This window comes from Balaenoptera borealis, assembly GCF_965194805.1.
Source record: "Balaenoptera borealis genome assembly, chromosome: 1".
NCBI lineage: Eukaryota > Metazoa > Chordata > Mammalia > Artiodactyla > Balaenopteridae > Balaenoptera > Balaenoptera borealis.
In genome coordinates, this window is record NC_138860.1 from 177,941,308 (window position 1) to 177,967,877 (window position 26,570).

Here is a 26,570-nt window from a genome sequence, read left to right on the forward strand (position 1 = left end):
ACTGGGTATACAGAGATAATTTGTGCTTAAGTAACTAATCCGGTTATATTTATAGGCTAATGGAGCATCTTAATTAAAACTCTTGTTCTTGTTTTATCATATTAATCTGACTTCTGAGAATTGCTCATATATGTTAACATGTGATATACTATTATATATTAATGTTAGAGCTTTAATACCAGTAAAAAAAAACTTCAAATTAGATCTGTAATTATCAGAAGTTTTTGCTTTCCAAGCTCAGTTCTCCAGGCATGAAGAATTGTCATGTTTTCTTGTTTTATGCTAAGGTGATCATATGATTATACTGTCTAATTGTGTTTCCTCTTTTAAAAAGCTGTTTTTTATATCTCGTAAGCTCCATATATATAAGCCAGATTTGATCTTTTACATAATAGCATTGTAATGGGTACACAGTTATTGAGAAATCAGTGGATTTAAGTGGATATATAATTAAATTTCTTGCCTCTTGTTCATATTTGTAGTAGTTGATATTGCCTGGGTACATTTTTTCGTAATGTGTGTCACTTTAAGTGTGGTCTTGTAGAACTTGTTTCTTAACCTGAATAAGTTGAAACAGTTAACTGATGTGGAGGTAATCTTAGATCTACTTGGTGTTGAAGAAGGACAAAACCAGAAAACACCATAGTAACAGAAAATCACTTCTGATGTGTTATCCTCTCCCCCTTTTTTTGGTTAGCAATTGAGAAAAGGAGCTCCTTGGCATATGTTTTCATAAAAATGAAGGTCTTTAGTGTGACCAGTTTAAAATGGTTAGTATTACTCTTATTCAAAGAATTAAGCTATTTAACTTTTTAGGAATATACCTTGTTGTCAGACTGAAATGAATGCCATTTTATGCTTCCTTTAAAAAGGGCTGTACAGAATGGAGTTTCCTCAAAATAGATCTGCCATATGATCCAGCAGTCCCACTCCTGAGTATATATTTGAAGAAAAAAACACCGATTCAAAAAGATACATGCACCCCAATGTTCATAGCAGCATTATTTACAGTAGCCAAGATATAGAAGCAACGTAAACGGCCAACGACAGATGAATGGAGAAAGAAGACATGGTACATATATACAATGGAATACTACTCATACATAAAAAGGAATGAAATTTTGCCATTTACGGCAACATGGATGAACTTGGAGGGCATTATGCTAAGTGAAATAAATCAGACAGAGAAAGACAAATACTGTATGATATTACTTATATGTGGAATCTAAAAAATGAAACAAACTAGTGAATATAACAAAAAAGAAACAGACTCAGCTATAGAGAACAAACTAGTGGTTACCAGTGGGGAGAGGGAAGTGGGGAGGGACAAGATAGGGGTAAGGGATTAAGAGGAACATACTACTGTGTATAAAATAAATAAGCTACAAGGATATACTGTATAGTACAGGGAATATAGCCAATATTTTATAATAACTATAAATGGAACCTAACCTTTAAAAATTGTGAATCACTGTTGTACACCTGAAATTTATATAATATTGTAAATCAACTCTACCTCAGTAGAAAATTAAATAAAAATATACTGTCAAAAAAAGGACTTTACAGAAAAATGAGAAAGCCAACATATTGAGATTTCAACAAATTTTGGGTATTACAGTTTGAGAAGATTTCAGAATTCTAAAGAATCTATTTCTACTGTAGGCAGTCAAGCCTTCCTCTCTGTACATGGCTCAGTGAGTTGGCCTTCTACAGAAGCAAAATAAAACCTACCCCAGTACAGGCATACCTTGTTTTATTGCACTTTCACTTTATTGTGTTTCACAGACTGAGTTGTCAGATAATGGTTAGCATCTTTTGGCAATAAAGTATTTTTTAATTAAGGTATGTACAGTTTTTTTTAAGACAATGCTATTGCACACTTAATAGACTACAGTATAGTGTAAACATAACTTTTATGTGCCCTAGGAAACCAAAAAATTTGTGTGGCTCATTTTATTGTGATAGTAACTTTATTGTGGTGGTCTGGAACTGAACCTGCAGTATCTCCTAGGTTTGCGTGTATCAGATTTGCTGTCTTTCTGGTGTTTGAAGCCAGTAGTGCCCATATAACAAGCAATAGCACATCTTTACTATGGGTTCTTGGATGGCAGTTTGAATGTTTGCATTTGGAATACATTTGTCTAAAGCTCTGTCATACACCTTGAATATTTGGAAGACATATATAGTATTTGAGATATTTAAGGAAGAGAATATGTATTTTTAATCCCTGAGTTGATCCCTTGACCATCAAAAAGATAACTGTATATGCCATAGCATTTCTATGTCATAGAAATGCCTTCACTATATTGTCATTTAATGCATGCTTTTTGTTATCACTGGAATTTTAAAAAATAATATTTTGTATGTTTTTCATGGGACCTTTGTGCAAAACTTTACTTGATTATAATCTAGGAAAGAAGCTGTTTTTTTGCAATAAGTTTTCTGCTGTTTAAAAAATTGTCCAATGCAATCTGTCTCCAGCTCCCTTCTTTTTTTTCACTTTAGTGCCATTAAGTTTTAAGCCAGTTTTGACCCAAATGCTGTAAATTACTTCAGTTTAGGTACTGAAAGCATCATTTCCTTTTTTGATTGATTCCTTCTGTTTCCTCCTCAAGTGTCTTGTATTATGTAAGCTCACTGATATCTCAGAGTCATTGGGACTAGGGCAGATAAAAAGAATTGCAGATCTTTTGAGACTAGATAGATGTCTTCCAACCTTCAGATATTTTGATAATTTACCATTAAGAGAGAATGAGGAGGATCATGAAGACATCTCATAAGAGAAAAAGCTTGGCCATCAAAAAGAACAGCAATTTCCAGAGGATTTTATTTTTAATTAGGATTGGTTTATATTACTCTTACATTTACACTCATATTTCCAACTGTGTAGTTTTGCCTGCATACATGATCTTGTCTTGCAAATAAACACAGTACGTAGTCTCCAAAATCATCATGATTCAGGTCTTGCCTGAGTTTGACTCTGTAGTTACTTGAAACTCAGCATTGCTACTTGTGTAAATGCAATAACATCATTCACATGTGTAATGCAAACTGGCAGACTAAACCCCCAGCTGATGTGTTAAATGCACTGTAAAGAAGTTTTTGACACATTTAAATTGTGTTATTTTCTTACAAGAAAATGCTCAGTATTATTGGCCTGGACTATAGTAATTGAATCACAGTTGAACTTGAATTAGCCCAAACTGAAAAAAATCTATTGGTTGACCTGGCAGGAATTTGTTCTGTATCTGTGTGCTAACTGCTGAAAGTATTGAAACATTAGGTATGTGAAAGCATATTAAATAATGAGATGTTTATTTAAAAAGCAGCAAGTCTAAATTTGTAACTAATTTTCCAACTAATTTATGACATTCAAAAAAGTGTCATTCTCCTCTCTTACCTTGTACTTCATAACTGAAAATAAATCAACAGAAAAATAAGTTACATGGTTAGAATTAGTCATTTAGCTTTTTGGTTTCCAATATATGGTAAAATAGAAATTATTTGGCCCCTTAAAATATTTACATGATTTTATTTTTAATTAATGATTGCAATTTGTTCTTTGGCATAAAGGAATTTTCATATAATGTTGTGGAAGAGGTACTCTATTGAGAGCTCATCTGAATTCCTTTATTCTTTCAAATTTAAGTATAGCTTTGTTTAAGCTTCTCCGTGGTCCTTAAATTCATTGTTTATAAATACATGAATTCATGCCAGAGGGGAAATAGAGGATGGTGGCCATAGGCTTCACTGGAACTAGAGCTCAGGTGACCTGGGTCGAATCTCTGCTCTAGCTGTGTGACCTTGGGAAAGCCACCTAACTTCTCTGTTCCTCAGCTTCCTAATCTGTAAAATCGGTTAATAGCAGCACCTACTTCACAAGTTGTTTTGAGTCTTAAATGACAAGTGCATGTGCATGCTTAGCAGGGAGCCCAGCTTGCAGGGAGTGCTCAATAGGGTCTGCTATTACTGTTGTGTTTAATTTTACCATTCTTCCACCAGTACCCTGCCAGTGCTGAGAGGCTCTTTTCTCTAAAGTGGCACCCCTCTCTCTCTTACCTTCAGCATCCCATTTCATCCCAGGAGCAGACTGAGGTGGAACAATTAACCTTTTTTTTTTTTTTTTTTCAATTTATTTTTTGCCCGCACTGTGAGGCATGTGGGATTTTAGTTCCCCAACCAGGGATTGAACCCATACCCCCTGCAGTGGAAACACGGAGTCTTAACCACTGGACCGCCAGGGAAGTCCTAGCCTTTGGTTATTATAGCATAGGTGCGTGTTCTTATTGAGCTTCAGCTTTAAAATGTGAAACTTTCCCTCCTTTTTTCATGCTGCTTACCTAACTCTTAGCTGGGGCATTGAAGTAGGTGTTTGAAGTGATGGATTAGTTATCATTGATCACTTAAGTATTAGGAATATTTAGAAGATCCTGGGGGTATCCAACTAGAATACTCATATTGTTATTCATCTGTGTGACAAATTAAAGTTTGTAAATTCTAGTTAGGTTATTTCATCTCTCTTATGCACTGTGGAACACATGGGGGAAGTTAAATACCATTCTTTTAAGGTAAATAAAACTTAAATGTATATATACATTTATAATAATAAATTACATTGCTGTTTTTTGTGTATATAGTCAGTAAATACAGTTGATCTTAGAAAAGGGAAACTCAAAGGTAAGAGTAATCAAAATACTTGGTCAGAGAGGAAGGGTTTAAACTTGTTCTTCAGAATGGTTGGGATTTGGTGAGTTCGAAGGAGCTAGGTGATTGAAGGTGAGGCAAAGGTATAGAAGAGAAAACAAATGTGGTATATTTAGAAAGCACTAAAGGAACCCCCCCCGCCCCCAAAAGCTAACATTTTTTCAGCACTGACTCTATGCTAGCTACAGTGTAAGGGTTTAATTTGTTTAATCCTCACAGCAACTCTATTTTACACATGAGGTTTAGAAACTTGGCAATACCTGGCTATAAGGCTGCCCCCAATTTTGTTATAGTGGAAGAACTGTATTTGTGTGTAGATGAAGTTTATCTGTGTTGCTGTGTAACAAACCACCCCAAAACAGTTGTAAGTGAATATCGCAATAAGTTTTCTCATACTGCAAGCACCAGTATAGGATATCAAGCAGTAGAAGACCACCGTCCACCCTCAGCTTACTTTCCAGTTTGCTCCCACTGACCTACTTCTTTTTTTGTTTAAGTTGCTGATCTCTTAATTTCAAATGCATTTTAAAAATTTTATTTTATTTATTTATTTGTGGCTGCATTGGGTCTTCGTTGCTGCATGCGGGCTTCCTCTAGTTGCAGTGAGCGGGGGCTACTCTTTGTTGCAATGGGAAGGCTTCTCATTGTGGTGTCTTCTCTTGTTGTGGAGCATGGGCTCTCGGTGCATGGGCTTCAGTAGTTGTGGCACGCGGGCTCAGTAGTTGTGGCTTGCGGGCTCTAGAGCGCAGGCTCAGTAGTTGTGGCGCACGGGCCTAGTTGCTCCGTGGCATGTGGGGTCTTCCCGGACCAGGGATCGAACCTGTGTCCCCTGCATTGGCAGCTGGATTCTTAACCACTGCACCACCAGGGAGGTCCCTGACCTGCTTCTAACAGCATAGATTATTTTTGTCAGGTTCTGAACTTTATATGAATGTAAACACAGTGTCTGTGTCTGGTTTCTTTTATTCAACATTGTGAGATTCATAGCAGTTGTATATAGCTGTATTTTATTCATTTTCATTGCTATAATGTTTTTTTAAAAATTGATTTAACTGAATGTAAAAGGTTTAAAAAGAAAGTTGGAAGTTTTTTACCATACTACAAATACAAACGGACTTAGGTTTTTTTAAGAGGCATTGAAAGTGTGTGTAAGGTTCTAAGCTTATATAATTAAAACTAATTTATGGATGCTAAGGAATATTCTATTTTAAAGGGAAAGTTACTTTTCTCAGCTTATTATTGACATAATAATATGTATCAATCTTTTGGGTTTTTTTTTTTAGAAACAAGAGGAGAGAATCTATATCAACTTTATTTTTTTTAACATCTTTATTGGAGTATACTTGCTTTACAATCTTGTGTTAGTTTCTGCTGTATAACAAAGTGAATCAGCTATACACATACATATATCCCCATATCCCCTCCCTCTTGCGTCTCCCTCCCACCTCCCTATCCCACCGCTCTAGGTGGTCACAGAGCACCGAGCTGATCTCCCTGTGCTATGCAGCTGCTTCCCACTAGCTATCGATTTTACATTTGGTAGTGTATGTATGTCCATGCCACTCTCTCACTTTGTCCCAGCTTACCCTTCCTCCTCCCTGTGCCCTTAAGTACATTGTCTACGTCTGCGTCTTTATTCCTGTCCTGCCCCTAGGTTCTTCAGAACCATTTTTTTTTTTTAGGTTCCATATATATGTGTTAGCATACGGTATTTGTTTTTCTCTGACTTACTTCACTCCGTATGACAGATTCTAGGTCCATCCACATCACTACAAATAACTCAATTTCATTTCTTTTTATGGCTGAGTAATATTGCATTGTATATATGTGCCACATCTTCTTTATCCATTCATCTGTCACTGGACACTTAGGTTGCTTCCATGTCCTGGCTATTGTAAATAATGCTGCAATGAACATTGGGGTGCATGACTTTTTTATTTTATTTTATTTCATTTCTGGTTGTGCCGGGTCTTAGTTGAGGCATGCAGGCTCCTTAGTTGCAGCTCACCAGCTCCTTTAGTTGTGGCACACGTGCTCCTTTGTTATGGCATGCGAACTCTTAGTTGTGGCATGCCTGTGGGACGTAGTTCCCTGACCAGGGATTGAACCCACATCCTCTGCATTGAGAGACGGATTCTTAACCACTGCGCCACCAGGGAAATCCCCATGACTCTTTTTGAGTTATGGTTTTCTCAGGGTATATGCCCAGTAGTGGGATTGCTGGGTCATATGGTAGTCCTATTTTTAGTTTATTAAGGAAACTCCATACTGTTCTCCATAGTGGCTGTATCAATTTACATTCCCACCAACAGTGCAAGAGGGTTCCCTTTTCTCCACACCCTCTCCAGCATTTATTGTTTGTAGATATTTTGATGATGGCCATTCTGACTGGTGTGAGGTGATACCTCATTGTAGTTTTGATTTGCATTTCTCTAATGATTAGTGATGTTGAGCATCCTTTCATGTGTTTGTTGGCAATCTTTTCGTCTTGTTTATGGTTTCCTTTGCTGTGCAAAAGCTTTTGAGTTTCATTAGGCCCCATTTGCTTATTTTTGTTTTTATTTCCATTTCTCTAGGAGGTGGGTCAAAAAGGATCTTACTGTGATTTATGTCATAGAGTGTTCTGCTATGTTTTCCTCTAACAGTTTTATAGTGTCTGGCCTTACATTTAGGTCTTTAATCCATTTTGAGTTTATTTTTGTATATGGTGTTAGGGAGTGTTTTAATTTCATTCTTTTACATGTAGCTGTCACGTTTTCCCAGCACCACTTATTGAAGAGTCTGTCTTTTCTCCATTGTATATTCTTGCTTCCTTTATCAAAATAAGGTGACCATATGTGTGTCGGTTTATCTCTGGGCTTTCTGTCCTGTTCCATTGATCTATATTTCTGTTTTTTTTTTTTTTTTAAATTAATTAATTAATTAATTACTTTATGGCTTTGTTGGGTCTTCGTTTCTGTACGAGGGCTTTTTCTCTAGATGTGGCAAGCGGGGGCCACTCTTCATCACCGTGCGCAGGCCTCTCACTATCGCGGCCTCTCTTGTTGCGGAGCACAGGCTCCAGACGCGCAGGCTTAGTAATTATGGCTCATGGGCCCAGCCGCTCCGCGGCTTGTGGGATCTTCCCAGACCAGGGCTCGAACCTGTGTCCCCTGCATTGGCAGGCGGATTCCTAACCACTGCGCCACCAGGGAAGCCCTATATTTCTGTTTTTGTGCCAGTACCATACTTTCTTGATTAGTGTAGCTTTGTAGTATAGTCTGAAGTTGGGGAGCCTGATTCCTCCAGCTCCGTCTTTTTTTCTCAAGATTGCTTTGGCTGTTCGGGGTCTTTTGTGTTTCCATACAAATTGTGCAATTTTTTTGTTCTAGTTCTGTGAAAAATGCCATTGGAAGTTTGATAGGGATTACATTGAATCTGTAGATTGCTTTGGGTAGTATAGTCATTTTCACAATATTGATTCTTCCAATCCAAGAACATAGTCTCTCTCTCCATCTGTTTGTATCATCTTTAATTTCTTTCATCAGTGTCTTATAGTTTTCTGCATACAGGTCTTTTGTCTCCTTAGGTAGGTTTATTCCTAGGGTATTTTATTCTTTTTGTTGCAGTGGTAAATGGGAGTGTTTCCTTAATTTCTCTTTCAGATTTTTCATCATTAGTGTATAGGGATGCAAGAGATTTCTGTGCATTAATTTTGTATCCTGCTACTTTACCAAATTCATTGATTAGCTCTAGTAGTTTTCTGGTGGCATCTTTAGAATTCTCTATGTATAGTATCATGCCATCTGCAAACAGTGACAGCTTTACTTCTTTTCCGATTTGGATTCCTTTTATTTCTTCTTCTTCTCTGATTGCTGTGGCTAAAACTTCCAAAACTATGTTGAATTAATAGTGGTGAGAGTGGACAACCTTGTCTTTTTCCTGATCTTAGTGGAAATGGTTTCAGTTTTTCACCATTGAGGACAGTGTTGTCTGTGGGTTTGCCATATATGGCCTTTATTATGTTGAGGTAGGTTCCCTCTACGCCTACTTTCTGGAGGGTTTTTATCATAAATGGGTGTTGAATTTTGTCGAAAGCTTTTTCTGCATCTGTCAAGATTATCGTATGGTTTTTATCCTTCAGCTTGTTATATGGTAAATCTCATTGATTGATTTGTGTGTATTGAAGAATCCTTGAATCTCTGGGATAAATCCCACTTGATCATGGTGTATGATCCTTTTAATGTGCTGTTGGATTCTGTTTGCTAGTATTTTTTTTTGAGGATTTTTACATCTGTGTTCATCAGTGATATTGACCTATAGTTTTCTTATTTTGTGACATCTCTGGTTTTGGTATCAGGGTGATGGTGGCCTCGTAGAATGAGTTTGGGAGTGTTTCTCCCTCTGCTATATTTTGGAAGAGTTTGAGAAGGAAGGTGTTAGCTCTTCTCTAAATGTTTGATAGAATTTGCCTGTGTAGCCACCTGGTCCTGGGCTTTTGTTTATTCGAAGATTTTTAATCACAGTTTCAATTTCAGTGCTTGTGATTGGTCTATTTATATTTTCTATTTCTTCCTGGTTCAGTCTTGGAAGGTTGTGGTTTTCTAAGAATTTGTCCATTTCTTCCAGGTTGTCCATTTTATTGGTATATAGTTGCTTGTAGTAATCTCTCATGATCCTTTGTATTTCTTCAGTGTCAGTTGTTACTTCCCCTTTTTCATTTCTAATTCTGTTGATTTGAGTCTCCTCCCTTTTTTTCTTGATGAGTCTGGCTAATGGTTTAGCAATTTTGTTTATCTTCTCAAAGAACCAGGTTTTAGTTTTATTGATCTTTGCTATCGTTTTCTTTATTTATTTTTCATTTATTTCTGTTCTGATCTTTATGATTTCTTTCCTTCTGCTAACTTTGGGGTTTTTTTGTTCTTCTTTCTCTAATTGCTTTAGGTGTAAGGTTAGGTTGTTTATTTGAGATTTTTCTTTTTTCTTGAGGTAGAATTGTATTGTTATAAACTTCCCTCTTAAAACTGCTTTTGCTGCATCCCATAGGTTTTTGGTTGTCGTGTTTTCACTGTCATTTGTTTCTAGGTATTTTTTGATTTCCTCTTTGATTTCTTCAGTGATCTCTTGGTTATTTAGTAGTGTATTGTTTACCCTCCATGTGTTTGTATTTTTGACAGTTTTTTTCCTGTAATTGATATCTAGTCTCATAGCATTGTGGTCGGAAAAGATGAAATATCAATATTTAAGAAATTTCAGTCATATAATTGTGGTCAATAGCTATTCAAGATAAGTAAGTTTTCTTTCCCACTTTTCTCTTTAAAAACAAGCAATAAAGAATTTTATGAAGATAAATACAGTATGATCTCACTTATATGTGGAATCTTAAAAAACAGAAACAAAAAACAAAAGAAAACCAAGCTGATAAATACAGAGAACAGATTGGTGGTGGCCAGAGGTGGCAGGGGTGAGGGTTGGGTGAAATGGGTGAAGGGAGTCAAATGGTACCAAATTCCAATTATGAAAACATAAGTTATGGGGATATAATGTACAGCATGGTGACTATAGTTGATAATACCTGAATTGTGTATTTGAAAGTTGTAAATCTTAAAAGTTTTCATCACAAGAAAAAAAACTGTATTGTGACAGGTGTTAACTAGACTTAGTGTGGTGATCATTTTGCGATACATGCAAATAGTGAATCATTATGTTATACACCTGAAACTAATATTGTATGTCAATTATACCTCAAGTAGAAATAAAATAATTTTATGAAGGTGGAAAATGAACTTTCTGAAGTAGTACAGGGGAATAATTAGGTTCAGTGCTGATCTGAGCTGAGGTGGAAAATCTCAGAGTGAGATTTATTTATTATTTTTAAAAAATTAATTAATTTTTGGCTACGTTGGGTCTTCATTGCTGCACACGGGCTTTCTCTAGTTGCAGTGCACAGGCTTCTCATTTGGTGGCTTCTCTTGTTGCGGAGCACAGGCTCTAGGCATGCGGGCTTTGGTAGTTGCAGCACGCGGGCACTAGGGTGCTTGGGCTTCAGTAGGTGTGGCGCATGGGCTTAGTTGCTACACGGCATGTGGGATTTTCCCGGACCAGGGCTCGAACCCATGTCGCCTGTGTTGGCAGGTGGATTCTTAACCACTGTGCCACCAGAGAAGCCCTTCAGAGTGAGATTTGAATTAACTTCATCCTAAGCCAGACAGAGACTACCAAAATGGTCGTTTTATGTATGCCATGAGTGAATGATTCTCAGCTAGCTTGATCTAGGATCCACAGACTGCCTATTTAAAAGTGTATTTTTTTTTCCTACCACAGATGTTTGTGGATGGTGCCAAGCTTTAGAGTAATGGAGTTGATGCCGTTTGATGATTTTTGCTAAAAAATGAGAAGTGAGAGTAACTGTAGATGGAAGGGCACATACCTTATCATTATTATTTAAAAAAAAATACATGTGGCTGGGAAATCAGTGGTAGAGAGCACAGCAAAGGGAAGGAAACTTTGCAATATCTCCTCCTCCTCTGTTTGCTACATTAAGACATTTTACATATACTTCAGGCCTTTAGTTTCCTCTCCGTAGTTCTTCCTCTGTTTCTTACCAGTACAGATAATTTCCTTGACTTAGCTGAGAAGAGTAAAGCTGTGGGAATGTAAGATAAGGAAATAAGTGTTCTCGTTCTGCTTCCTAGTTTTTCATGAAAATACTTGTATGTTTATATCTTCGCTCGGATTCCTTTGGAAGTTGTCCTTTTTTTTTACAGAGCTCCCGCTGTTATCTTCTTTTGGTCCTATTTCCATTCCCTCTCACTTCTGTCAAGCCTCCTGCTCCATTACTTACCTCGACCTTCCTCTCTTGCGTGCGCACATTCTTGACTGCTGCTGAATCCTTCCCCTGTGCCCATAACCTATTCAGAACTTCTCTACACTAAAGTACCTTTCTCAAGCTGCTGCTACTTGAATGGCATTTTGGCCAAGTATGTTTGTTTCAGTGTTTTTGTTTCGCTTTGCTTTTTTAACTACAAAATTGATAAAAGATTGGTTTCTACTTAATGTTTCCAAGTTCCTCATCACTAATTCAGATACCTTACTCTGTACCGTTTGGCTTCTCCTCTTGTTTTACTTTAGTTGTTCTTAACCTTGGCTGCACATTGGAATTACTTGGAAGGAGTTTAAAACCTGAATATCACTTTTAGATTTAGTTCTGATTTAGTTCTAGAGTGCAGCCTAAGCATTGGGAGTTTTGAAAGCTCTACAGCTGTTTCTTATTTTTATAAATTTATTTATTTTTTTATTTATTTTTGGCTGTGTTGGGTCCTCGCCGCTGTGCACAAGCTTTCTTTAGTTGTGGCGAGTGGGGGCCACTCCTCGTTGCGGTGTGCGGGCTTCTCATTGTCGTGGCTTCTTGTTGTGGAGCATGGCCTCTAGGCGTGCAGGCTTCAGTAGTTGTGGCACGTGGGCCTACAAGCTCCGGCTTGCGGGCTCTAGAGCTCAGGCTCAGCAGTTGTAGCGCACGGGCTCAGTCGCTCCGCGGCATGTGGCATCTTCCCAGGCCAGGGCTCAAACCCATGTCACCTGCACCAGCAGGCAGACTCTCAACCACTGCGCCACCAGGGAAGCCCTACAGCTGTTTCTTTCTTTTTTTTTTATAAGCAGATATTCATTTTTAATTATTATTAATTAATTAATTTATTTTTGGCTGTGTTGGGTCTTCGTTTCTGTGCGAGGGCTTTCTCTAGTTGCGGCGAGCGGGGGCCACTCTTCATCGTGGTGCGCGGGCCTCTCACTATCTTGGCCTCTCTTGTTGCGGAGCACAAGCTCTAGACGCGCAGGCTCAGCAGTTGTGGCTCACGGGCCTAGTTGCTCCGCGGCATGTGGGATCTTCCCAGACCAGGGCTCGAACCCGTGTCCCCTGCATTGGCAGGCAGATTCTCAACCACTGCGCCACCAGGGAAGCCCTACAGCTGTTTCTAATGTGTAGCTAAGGTTGAGAACCAGTACCTTGATTGAAATCAGTAGACATCAAATTAATTCCCTTATCAAGTCAATTCTTAGGACCTGAAGGAGTATATTTTTGGGTCTATTGGTAAGAAGCCTTCTGTGCTTCTCTTCAGCCTCAGGTGAGAACAGCGTTAATTATTTGAAGGTCTTTTGACATCAGTGGTCCTTCTCTTGCACACTCTTTATTCTGCTGGGTAGCTGAGTAGGTAAATGTCTGTTCTATTGACCCAACTGTCCTCAGGTACAAGTCCCAAGGTCTTAGGTCAGATGGAGTAGGAAGCCCATTTTGTTCTTGGGCACAAGCTGAATTCTCTGGTCTAGCTTTTAGCAGTAGTAAAGCTGACATTTTAATTCTTTTCTGGCATCTCTTTCTTTCTCTCCTGCTTAGAACTTTGAAGGGGTAGGAGTATGATTACATGAGTTCCCTCAGATTCCAACACATGCTGCTTCTTCATGCCTTCTACCTTCTTTGGGTTGAACAGAGTTAAGAGTCACCAGCAGAACTTGGGACACTTTCAGTCTAGGACAGGGCTTGTCTTGCAGGGCTTACTGCTTGGAGGAGAGGCAACAAAAATAACTTGCATATATGCACAGTGATACAATTTCAGATCCAGTAATGTGAAAAATGGCAGCAGTATCCATTCTGTGGGCTAAGACAGGAATGTGGGGGGAACAGAGCTTGATCCCCCATATTGTTTCTTAGATTTGGTCTTTGGCTCTCATTTTCTTCCATATACTTCTTTGGGATATCATCTGCTCCTATAACTTTAAACCTGATCCTAAGATGACAACAGATCTATACTATTTCTTCTCCTGGACCTTTGCCTGATTGCCTGCTGCATATTTCCTCTTGGAACATTCTGCAAGTAACTCATACTCAATAAGGAGATAGTGTTCAGTCATAAGCATTAGCAAAACCTGGGTTATAATCTTGGTTTTGCCATCGACTTACTTTGTGGCCTTATTTGGTGACTCTCCCGAGTCTTACTTTTCTCATCCGTGGAAGGATGTGGTAGAATTGGAGTCCTTTCTAGCTCTGACATCACATGACTTTCTAATCTTGTGTAGGCCTCCTGTGTACTTGCACTACCCATGCTGGTCACGATGTGTAGACTATTCCAGGTACATTCTTATTTCCCTTACTTAGAATGCCTCTTGGTCTTTTACTTCTCAGTCTTAATCTTCCTCTGCAATCCATTTCAGTCCTTTTATTTCTTTTTTTATTTTTTAAAATTAATTAATTAATTAATTAATTTTTGGCTGTGTTGGGTCTTCCTTTCTGTGCGAGGGCTTTTCTCTAGTTGCGGCGAGCGGGGGCCACTCTTCATCGCGGTGCGCGGGCCTCTCACTGTTGCGGAGCACAAGCTCAGACGCGCAGGCTCGGTAGTTGTGGCTCACGGGCTTAGTTGCTCCGCGGCATGTGGGATCTTCCCAGACCAGGGCCCGAACCCGTGTCTCCTGCATTGGCAGGCAGATTCTCAACCACTGCGCCACCAGGGAAGCCCCCCTTTTATTTCTTGTAGAATGGTTCCTGATCATCTCAGTCCACAAATATTTCTTTGTTTTCTGAATTCCTACAAAGTCATTGACATCACTGATTGGCATTCCTCAAAAAATTTCTTGAATGGTTATTTGTTATACACATATCTTACTTAGCCAAATTGTAAGCTCTCTGAGGATGTCTGTGTTCTGTAGTATAATGCCTTGCACTGATGGGCATTTAATGATTACGTTTTGCCCTGTTGTACCCTAGTTGCCTAGTATATGCATTGCCCATAATCTGCACTGTTAAGTCCTTGCAGATTACTTTGTGGTCACTTTTGCTAACATTTAGAATAGATGTGTATCACGTTTCAACATGAGATTGTGATTTGATAGCCTCTAAATGGGAAAACATATATATATATATTTTTCCAGAATGTAATTAGTGTGAATATTTTGCTTGCAGACTACTTTGTGACTCTGTTCACATCATTTAACAAAAACATCTGCACCTTCTTTTTTTTTAAGCTTTCGTTTTATAATTTTTAATTTGTTTAGTATTTGGATATATGATGATTAAAGCCACAGGATGAAGGCGTCATTTACTGATATGATGACATATTGTTAACTGGTTATATATAAGCTCCAAGAGGGTGGGAACTTTGTGTTGTTAATCATTCTATCTCCTATTCCTAAAAATTGATGTCTGGAATGAAGTAGGCTCTTAATAAATATTTGTTGAATATATGAGTGAGTGAATGAATGAATAAATCTTAACAGAACTGGAAGTATTTATGCTCTTCTCTGTATCTCTGCATTGCATTTGAGTATTCTGTACGCTAAGGAATGTCTTATTGTATCTGATTTCTCATTCCGTGGTGGGGGAAAACCAGATGAGTAGTGGGTTTTGACCCACAGAACCCAAAATTCGGCTTGTGTCCTCTTTTCTGATGGTGTGATGGATGGGACTGAAGTTCAGATAAGGTAAGCTGGGGTGGTGATTCCAATGGTGTTGTCATTTAAATGGGATTGACAAAGAGGATTGAAGGTATAGGACCAAAATGGAGGTGGGAGGAGGTAGTGTCATAGAACTAGGAAAGTTGACAGCAAATAGTGGAGTGGGCAGGTCATAGCTGCTTTGGAGGTATTTTGGAGATGAGATGTGGATAACCTGTGGTGACTTTTTCCTGGGCTCCATAGCAGAGTTGAAGGATCAGGTCATGATATGTGAAAGGGGTAACATTTTTCTTTTTACATTAGGGTCACAGTTAGAGTACACACCAACAAGAAGGAAGCAATAATAAAGAGGAATATGTCTCGTGTTATTTTGACCTTAGTCTCAGAGTTGTGTTTTAGAATTCATCTCATCAGTTTTTCAAACTTTGAAGTTTCACTTTTGTCTTCTAGCTACACATGTTCCCTTGAGAAACAAAATAATTCTGTATGATTTTTGTATCTTTTTTTTTTAGCGAGAGTTCTAGTCTTTGCCAAGACTTGTATATCATTTGTATGAAAGGATGATTAGAGTTATTCTTCTGGTTTGGTAGAAATTAATTTTCTTTCAATTTGAGAGTCTTTCAGTGATGCTCTTTGCCTTTAGGAAGTTATTCCTGGACTGCTGCATGATAGGGATTGCAGTCTTGAAGATGTACAAATGATGAGCAAAGACTTTTGAAAGTCAGCATGGTATTTTGGACTAATAACCTGACTAGGGCCAAAGTTGGTTCAGGTCATTATTAGGAAAATTCCATATTCTATCAGTTTCATTAGCAATACAGAATTGAAATCAAACAGTTAATTCTTAGGACTGGAAGTAAGTATACTAAATTGTTAGTGGTGATTGTCACTGGCTTGTGGTTGAATGATTTTTAATTTCTTGATAGTCTTGTATTTAAAATAATTTCAACAAAGCATATATATTTATAATGAAGTTATTTATGAAATGTAATAATGAATACAGTTGATCCTCCATATCTGTGGCTTCCATGTCTGCTGATTGAACCAACCGCAGTTGGAAAATATTCAGGAAAAAAAAATTCCACAGAGTTCCAGAAGCAAAACTTGAATTTGCACCGACACTGGCAACTGTTTACATAGCATTTACATTGTATTTACAGCTCTTTACTAGCAATTCCATTGTATTTGGTATTATAAGCAGTCTGTAGATGATTTAAAGTATATTGGAGGGTGTGAATACTACACCATTTTATACAAAAGACTTGAGCATCTATGGATTTTGGTATCTGTAGGAGGGCCTGGAACCAATCTGTCAGGGATACTGCGGGACAGTTGTACTAGGAAAATACATGATTTAATGAGTAGTCATTGTGTTGTACACTATATTAACTTCCTAAGAAAATGCATACATAGGAGAAAGGACTGTAAGAAAATATAGATAGAAGTGCTAGGAGTGGCCTAGGGAGATAGAATCGTGGGTAGTTTTAAAATTTCCTATTTTACAAAGTTTTGGTAATATGCTTATGACAATCATAAAAGAATCAGTGGCCACTTATCTTTTCTTAGGTAGTATATTTTGAAGCAGTGGTTTAGTTGACAAAATTGACAGCAATTCAAGAAGCTTAATTAAATGTCATAATTTAAGGCATAGTGGTGGATCTTTCCCATTTTCTATGTGGTTGTGAAGCATAGATGATGTATAGGGTAAGGGAGTAGAAGTTAAGATTGATCGCTGCTGCTTCATTGGGCTCTGGACAGATGACAGTGCTATAAACAGTGAGTAACAGGAGGAGGGAAGTGCTTTAGGGGTAAATAGTAGAGTTGTGGTAGAAAATGGCCATGTTTGCATGTGGGACATTTCAGGAGGACATGATTAGCAGACAGTAAGACATTTTATCACTTAGAACAGTCTGAGTTTAAGTTACAGATTTGTGAGTCATAATTGTAAAGACAGCAAGTTGAAGCATGGTAAGTGCTAACTGCATTCAGAATCAAAGAATTTTGGTATATGAGCAGTGAGGAAAGGAACCGCTGCTCACAAACTGTTTTCATCAAAACCTTTGTGTCTCACAATTGCTCTTCATAGTGACAGCGTAAAGGTTGGAAAACAATGAAATGGCTAATGTACATGTGTGTTATAGTTGGGACCCATTGTAAAAGAAGCTACTACTACTAACTTGTTGGGTTGGGGTAAAAGTTGTTTTACAAGGCCAAATGGAAAATTGAAAGTGTGCTCAGTTGGTATTTTTGATCATTTATGTCAGATATTGGGTCCAAAGCTAAGTTCTCACATTTCTTGAAATTTAACTGTATCATAGCATGTGTGTGCATTCATAAACTGAGGAAATGGAATGTATATTTTTATGTATATGTACATTTCTCAATTATGCTAGGAACTCTGCTTTGTCAGTAATTTTGTTTGTGAAATATTACTATATAGGAAGCATTTGCATTTATTATAATGTATGAAAGGTCTTCTTTAAATGCTACTACTATTAGTAGTGATAATAATTGCTCCCATTTGTTGAATGTTTACTAGGTGCCAGACTTGTTAAGAATACCTTTTCACATGATAGAAAACTAAGCTTGGTGGTAGATGTGGGATTCTAGCTCAAGTCTGATTTTAAAGTTGATAATATTGCTCTTGTACTGAGATGTGTGTTGGGTATGGTGAGTTGCTGAGATTCATATTCATTAGCATAGTACACGTCCATCAGTTGGAATATACATATTAGAAACTGGCATCTTGAATTTCAGATCTATTAGGACATATTTACTGAAGACGTCATGTATAGTGTATTAGATTTTTGTTCTTTGATTTTTTTCACCAGAATCGGAGTGCTGTTGTTAGTTTATGATTTGACCTAATTTAATTTTAAAGGAGTGATTACTGGATTGTCACAGGTTTAATAAGATATAATGGAAAAGAAATGGGGGAAATGAAGATGGAATACACTGAGAAATAGCTGTAAAGATTAATAGATGATGTAACTTGTCAAGTGACAGTGTCATTTATCTAGTATGTATATTTTAATTGGCTCCATTGTGTGAAATTAAATGTTAAAAATGGTCTTAACAGACAGAATATTAGATCAAATAGTTCTGTTAACATTTCATACATTTATTTTGTCTGTTTTATAACTTTAACAATCTTCATCATTATGTTTTCATAATGTAAATGACCCATATTTAGAAATTTTACTCTTTCTTTTTTTTTTTTAAATAAGAGTTTTTGTTTTTGTTTTTGTTTTTTTTAAATAAATTTATTTATTTATTTTTGGCTGTGTTGGGTCTTTGTTTCTGTGCGAGGGCTTTCTCCAGTTGGCGGCGAGCAGGATCCACTCTTCATCGCGGTGCGCGGGCCTCTCACTGTTGCGGCCTCTCCCGTTGCGGAGCACAGGCTCCAGACGCACAGGCTCAGTAGTTGTGGCTCACGGGCTTAGTTGCTCCGCGGCACGTGGGATCTTCCCAGAGCAGGGCTCGAACGCATGTCTCCTGCATTGGCAGGCAGATTCTTAACCACTGCGCCACCAGGGAAGCCCCTGCTCTTCTTTCTTAAACCTATAGTGATCTGACATTTTGGGGGGCCGTGCTATGTGGCTTGCGGGATCTTAGTTTCCCGACCTGGGATTGAACCCAGAGTCCCGGCAATGAAAGCGCCGTGTCCTAACCACTGGACAGCCAGGGAATTCCCTGACATCTTAGATAATTTTAGAGCAATCATAATGATTAATTTTAGAAACAATTTTTAAGAGTTAAAAATGATAATGTATGTATTTGTTTAGAAAATTTCTGGAAAGATGCATAAACTCGACAGTGGTTACCTTTAGGAGAAAAATATTGGATGACGGAAGGTATTTTCTATCTTAGATCCTTCTGTGCTAGTACTCTCTGCTTTGTATCCTTTTTACCATTTGATTTTTTTTTTTTTAATAGTGATTACGTGATCTTAAAACTCGTTATAGTTAATAGCACAGGCAACCACAGATCTGTAGACTGTGAATGCAGCTATAGTTTTCTTTGTCTGATTTTCAAAGTATGTAATATTTACTTCTTCCTTTTATTTACCAAATAAATTTAGCTGCTGTTCTTTGTTTTTATTATATCCCTTTATTCTCACTAAAATACTATTTTATTTCAGAAGTCAGTATGGTTTCCAGAAAATTGTTTAGAGGTCCTTTGGGAACAGTAGATGATTTATTCATTTGCAGATCATAACCCCGTAAAACTGAGGTTGTAAACTTACACAAATTTGGCTTTTCATTTTCTACTCTCATTATAAAGGAAATTTAGTTGTGTGACCTTCAGCACATTACTTAATTTCTGAGTCTTTTTCTCTTCATTTAGTTAGACATTCATTTTTGTAAGATTATCTCCCATGACTCTTCGAAATCTCTGATTTTATAATTTCATAACCATTTCAACTCAAAAGATATAATTCAGTAATTCTTAAAGTATTTTACAAGCAAAATTTCTAGTTAACCAAAATCTACATAACCTCAGAATCAACTTTAATTATTTAAGTGCATTTGCAGTCTGATTTGTCTCATGAGTGAATTCTAATGTAGTGCTACATAAAGTCAGCCATATGCATATATAAAATCTTAGTCATGGAGTGGGATTTTGAAATGAAAATTTCCAGTAATGAGGACATATTAACTTTCTGTGTGTGTGTGTGGGGGGGGGAATGTGTGTGTATATATGTGTATTTTTTAAGCAAATTAACATTTCTATTTTTAATCTTAATACTTAATTCTAGAGAATGAGCCTTTTCTTTGTTTAGAACCTTAAAGGAAATGGTGTCTTATGCCAACTGTAGCTTCATGGATAATTATACAATGGGTTATCAATCAAATTTAATTAAGCTATGACAGCTTCTTTCTCTAACTTTCCTTCAGTTGGTTAAGTTATGGCACTGAGGAAAATGGTTAGGATCCACACCCTGAGGGCTTGCTATTTTCAGAGCAAGTATAGTGTACTGAAATGTGACGTCTCTTTTGTGAACCTGTGTTAAACATTGAACTGCTGCCTTCATTAGGGAACCTCCTCTGGTTACTTGGCCTTTGAAAAACATTTGAACAACAAAATAAGATTAATTTTAACTTTTCTGATGTCTCTTCAAGCAAGAGGATTATCATTACTGAAGTCTAAATTGGAAGCCAAATGACTTTATTTCCCCTGTGGTTTTCTGAATGAACTAGATTGAAAGGGTCAATGTGTTTTAGAAATTTTGTTTAATGGTAAGATGAGTTGTAATGGAAGCAGGGTGCATGAGTCTTGTTTGCTGGCTTGTGTTAATAGACAAAAGACTGGGTAGCTACATGCTTGGAAAGCTTTTCTGTGTCCTTGCGCTCTTGATCCTTACTGTAGCCAGGCAGCTGAGGAGATATCCCCTGAAGTGGCAGAACTCCCCATCCTCCCTATTCTCCTGCCTTTTTTTTTTTTTCTTTACTATATACTGGGACATTCAATGGCCTTGCATTGACCAGAAAGACAAAGAGTGCTTTCATACTCAGGCTTAGCCATGGCCGGTGTGCTGGGCCTTTGTTAGGACTTGCAGTAGTAGCCTTTTCTCTGTCACCACCCCCAGTCTCATTGCTCATACTTGGCAACAGCAACAGTGTCATTTTTAGAATTTTACTTCCTTACTTACAAATAAATACTTGCAAAAGAAAAATCCACTTTCTCTTAATGAAAAATGCAAAGAAAAGCAGAGCTTAATTTTCTCTTGTGGTTTTTTGATAAAAGAGGTCCCTGTTACAGCTAAGTGCCATAGTGCGAGACTTGATCTTATTGAAATTATTCTCTGTCATTTAAAAAGTAAAAATGAACTTTATTTCCTTTTTGTATGGCTGTATCGCATCTGACTTATTGTTGGTGCTTGATATTCATTCATGAAGTATAGACGAAAATCTTTTTAACCAGTGTCAGATGGTTTTTAAATTATTTAATGTTTTTATGGTTTATTAGATAATATGAAGTGGAGAATTTAGACAGTTATGTGGATTATTTAAAGAATGCCTTTTGCCTCAGTTAACAGGCACAAGTTAATAGTGTTGTTTTTGTCCTACATTTTGCTTATATAGAAGTAAACCATCAAGATGAAATAAGCAAAAGTTATTTTTTAAAACGTGTTACATTTGGATATGTAAACTTTATCAGATAGGGCTGGACTATATTTTACAATTTTATTTTTTATTCAATTTTATTTTAATTTACTCAAGAGCTCTCTGTTTTTTACATGTGATTCATCTTTTAATGAATATTTTTTGCATATAGAAAATTATAGAGAATAATGTAACAAACAGCAGTACATATACCCCCAGCTTTATTGTATTTGTATTCTTGAGAGATTTTAGAGGATTTTGTTGAACCCTAGAAGTCTTAATCTGTGTCTTGTGAAAGTTTATGATTTTTCATTTCCTCATCTGTCACAACTTTTTTTCCTAGACAAGTCATTTGTTAAGGTAAACCTAATGAATGCCACAGTTCATTACCCTTAGACACAACACAGTAACTGCTTGAAAGTGTTTGTGACCAATTTAAATTATATTTAATAACCTCAGTATTAAACAAGTATATGTACTAAATTTTTAGATGCTAAAGCTAGGTTGTCACATTCTAAGAAGGGACTATTATATTCAACAATGGCGAAAATGTATTCATAGTTATGTTATATAAGCTGGTATATATATATGTGGTTGAAATCTGAGTAAAATTTCTGCGATATTGTCATTGGTTCAGCTGCTATTGGTACTTCATTTTGACCTTTACACTAGAAAGAGGAACTGCTCTTAAGAGTTCTTGATATTAGCAGTGGTTTATTGTATGCCTACTGTATATCTGGCACTGGGTTAAATACCCTAAATAAACTATGTTTCTGTAAAGTAGGTACTATTATTGTCCTCATTTTTCAGGTGGAGACCCCTGTGCTTAGAGATGTTAAATGTAACTGCCCCAGAAATCACACAGGTAGTAAGTGGAAGAATTGGAATGCTAAAATCAGATTTGTATTCGAGATCACTGATGTGAATAAACTGCCTCGTGAGGTCAGTGTTTTTAGAGTTGTTGTAAGAAATCTCTTTGATGGTCTGAATTCGATCTGTTTCAGTTAAAATTCTGGGCTTCAGGTTGAGGTATATTCAAGTTTTTCGAAACCTAGGAGTTCGCTGGAATCATTGGCTCTAGTTTATAGATTAAAGGGCTTGTGTGGGATGTGTTTGATTCAACCCAGAGCTCTTAGACTGAATTGTTGCCACTGGCAGTGTTCGTCTCTGTTGCTGTACCCATTCCAGACAGATATGTCACGAGCTGAGGTGCTTAGCTACCTACACCTGAAGCTAGAGAAAAGGAAAAGAAGGTTGGGAGAAAGGAGGAACAAAAGGAGCCTCTGTTTTTCTAGTGGTTGAACTACGTTGATGAGTGAGGGTCATTTTGGAAGGGCCTAGAGTGTGAGATCCTAAGGGTGAGGTGGAGAAGGAAAATGACTTGACCATGGGTTGAGGCAGTGGGGACACAGAGAAAGCTGCCATTGCTACATTTATTTTAAGATTTTACTAAATATGGGCTAACAGGATATATATACTCCAGCATACATACCAGTTTGTTCTTTTTTTCTGAAAGAACATTAATGAGTTCTCTGTGTGAATGAAAAGCCCTTTGGGATTTTTTCATGACCATTTTTGTATTAATTTAGCATAACTACATTTATAGGGTTCTCTGGTGCCCTTACTTACTTGGATCTCTGCTTCTGGCTTGCTTACCTAGATTTACTCTGCTCTAGGAATTTTATTCTGGATGTTAGCAGTGTTGAAATTCTGTTCCTGCCCATCAGGGGGCGCTGTGAGAGTATGATTTTCTTAGGGTAACTTACTATGTAGAGGTAGAGGTCAGAACTGTTTTAATAATTGTTCTAAGATATTTCTTGCCTTTTTCATTTTATTGACATATTCACTGATGGTGCCCAATCAATGGTGTGGGTTAAACTGCTGACGCAATAGCATGAATCAATGTAGAAGTACCAGCTGAACTAGTAATGATTGTTTTTTTCACCAACATGCATTCTCCAAAAAAAAAAAAAAGCTCCAGTTTCACTTAATATCGTTGATGAAACAGTAAAACTTATTCATTTTATTAAATCTTTACCTTTAAGTGTACATTTTTAAATATTCTGTGTGATGGAATGGGAGGTATGCATAGAGTACTTCTGTTGCATAGTTGTCCAATAACGGCTTTAATGAAAACCACTTGTGTGAGTGAGTTGCAGGCAGAACTAACTGGTTTTTTTCATGTAACCATTTTTATTTGAAAGAATGATGAACTATGGTTATTCAGACTTGCATATTTAGCAGACATGTTTTCAAAAATAAACCACTGTGCCTGCCTTTTTGAGGAAAGCTGTTACCAATGATAAAATTAGAGGTTTCAAGTGAAAGTTAGAATATTGGACTTGTATCTGCCACCGTGAGTTTGACAGCTTCCCAGTATTTAATAGACTTTTCTGATGAGATCAATGATGATATTAACAGATTTCATTTTTATTTATTTATTGAACAGATTTGATTTTTAATACTGTGCAATGAAATGTGTCAACATCTGGAAACTCTGCATAAGTTAATGTGCCAATATTTCCAGATGATCAGTGCATGATATTACAAAATCATGCATGGGTGAAAGATCCATTTAAAAAGCAATCTGGAACAACTAATTTTAATGTAACTGTGTATGAAAAGTTAATTAACATGGTTTTTAGATTCCAGATTTCACATAATCTTTAAAAACTACCACTTGTCAAGTTTTGGTGTAATAACAAAAAAGAATATGCACAATTATCAAGAAAGGCTATTAACATACTTCTGCCTTTTCCAACCACACATCTGTGTGAGACCAGCTTTTCTTCACAGACTTCAAAATAACATGTTGCAACAGATTGAATGCAGAGCACATATTAAGATTTTAGCTGATCTTCTATTAAACTAGACATTAAAGAGATTTGCAAAAATGTAAAACAGTGCCACTCTTCTCCCTAAATTAAAAGAAAAAATTTTATGGCTAATTTTTAAAATAAAATTTTTACTTATGTTTACATATAACTGGTTTATTATCGCTATCTGAAAATAACTTAGTAGATATTCAAAATTTTTCTTAGTTTTAATTTCCGATATGGTAAACATACTTAGATATAATCCATTTAAGCAAAAGCTCTTTAGGTTCCTCAATAATTTTTAAGTGTAAAAGAGTTCTGAGACCATAAAGTTTAGAAACCCAAATTTTATCATCTCAACAATTAAAGCTATCATTTCTTTGTTCTTGTTATTTTAATGAGATAATTATTTTAAAGGAGAAATAAACTTTTTGTTATAATTTACTAATAATTTAGTTGCTATAGTTAAATTATTTGTTAGCAATTATATCAAACACCTATGTATTATTTAATTTTCACCAGAATCCTATGAAGTATAAGTACTGTTATTCCGTTTGCACATAAGAAAATTGAGTCTCAAAAAGCTTAAGTACCTTGCCCAAGAGCGCACAACTAGTAAGTGGTGGAGCCAGGATTTGAATCTGGCATCTTGACATCAGAGTTCACATTCTTAATCACATAAAATGTTTGTCAAAATGGCCTGCTTTTCTGTTAGTTTTTTTTTTTTTTAATATTTATTTATTTATTTGGCTGAGCTGGGTCTTTAGTTGCGGCATGTGGGATCTAGTTCCCTGCCCAGGGATCAATCCCATGCCCCCTGCATTGGGAGCACGGAGTCTTAGCCGCTGGACCACCAGGGAAGTCTCTCTGTTAGATTTAATGTCAGTCAGTATTAACAGTTATATCTAAGATGGTATTTACTTATATAATATCTTAAATATTCTTTCATCTCTTTCCTCTTTCATTAAGTTTTTCTTCCTCTTATTTACTTTTCTAAGTATAGCATGGAAGTCAAAGACATAGGGGACAGAAACAGTATCAGTTGAGTGTCTGCCACATTTTAGATACATCCTACTTCATCTTCATGATAATTCTGTGAAACAGCTGTTACCACTTATGAGAAAACTGAGGTTTGGAGAGGTGAAGTGACTTTCCTAAGTTAAGTAGAGAAATCAAGATTCAAAGTCAGGTCTTATTTTTCCAAGTGCTTGTTCACTTTCCATTCTTAATCTGCTTGCTCCCAAGCAACATGAGTGGGTAGGGAAAAATGGGGGAATCAGCACTTATTTCTTTCTCCAGTTCTTTCTTTTCTTTCCTTTTCTTTTCTTTTTTCTGTCTCTCTCTCCCTGCCTCCCTCCCTTTCTTTCTCTCTCTCTCTTGCCCTCCCTCCCGCCCTTCCTTCCTTCCCGCCTTCCCCTATATCCTTTTCTCTGCATACCTACGGAGTCTTTCTCTCTTTAACCTGGGTCCTCTGTGTTGTTGGTGCCTCTCTTGACGGTGATCTGTGGTGACTGCAGCTGGGCTGGCTGGAAGAGAGGCAAGGTATTTAGGATTTAGGAACTTTGATTTAGTGTTTAGGTACATTGATTTGATGTTTGAAGTAATATCTGTACTCTTTTGGGAGATGCTTGGGCTGGCTTGAGTGCCACATCCTTTTTTCCTGTCTTCATGTGAGAAAGTGATCCTTTTGGTCATTTGGACCAAGACTTATTTTGGCAGGGTAATCCCTACCCTAAAAGCCTTTATCAAGACAAAAAGAGAAGCAAACAGCATTGGATTCTAATTAGCTTTGGGACTAATTTGCTTGTGTGAATTATTCCATCAGGGATTCTTATAAAGATGTCTTTTGTCTAGTTGGAGAAAGGATGTTAACATAAGGAATAATGAGAAAGTGTCTGAAGTGTTCTCTCATATAAGATACCATTTATTAAACACCTACTATGTACTAAATTCTTTATAAGGATTATTTATTTAATCCTTACAATAGTTCTTGAAGGTATTATTGCCTGTCTCCTTTTACAAATAATAAATAGGATAACTGAGGCTAAGTGAAAGGAAGCAACATACGATCTCTTATTACAAAGTAGGGAAGCCTGGAATTTAATCCAGGTAGTAGTTGGGAGTTGAAAGGGTTTAGATTAGTGGAGGAAAGAAGGGAAGGCATTCAGGCATTGGAAGTTGCAAGATCAAACAGTCAGGAAAGAGCCTAACATTTGTTATTTAGGAGAGGTTTTATTTTAGGGAATGGGAAATAAAAATTATATAGGAGAGCTCCTAGGTAGTGGTGGTAATCAAATTACAGGATTTGGACTTGGAGGTAAAAAAACAATTGGGGAGCCATTTACTGTTCATTGATGACCACAGTATGGTCCAGGAAGATTGATCTGATACCATACTGTATGAATTGAAGAGGAAGAGACTCTCCTCAGGAAACCTAGGCAGCTACTGCAACTAGAAAGTGAAGATCTGAATTGAAGTGGTAGCCATGGCTTTGGGAAAGGGGAGGTTGAGGATGGCGTCT

General features: G+C 37.0%; 1 protein-coding gene and 1 long non-coding RNA gene across 24 annotated transcripts in view; both read left to right on the forward strand.

The window, feature by feature from the left end:
- LOC309618718 overlaps positions 1-7,602 on the forward strand; it is a 54,284-nt gene extending 46,682 nt beyond the window's left edge. Inside the window, exon 2 of the long non-coding RNA XR_014238591.1 lies at positions 873-7,602. This is a non-coding gene — a long non-coding RNA (uncharacterized lncRNA). The remainder of the gene's footprint in view (positions 1-872) is intronic.
- EIF4G3 (eukaryotic translation initiation factor 4 gamma 3) overlaps positions 1-26,570 on the forward strand; it is a 391,559-nt gene that overhangs the window by 47,028 nt on the left and 317,961 nt on the right. The window lies entirely within an intron of this gene.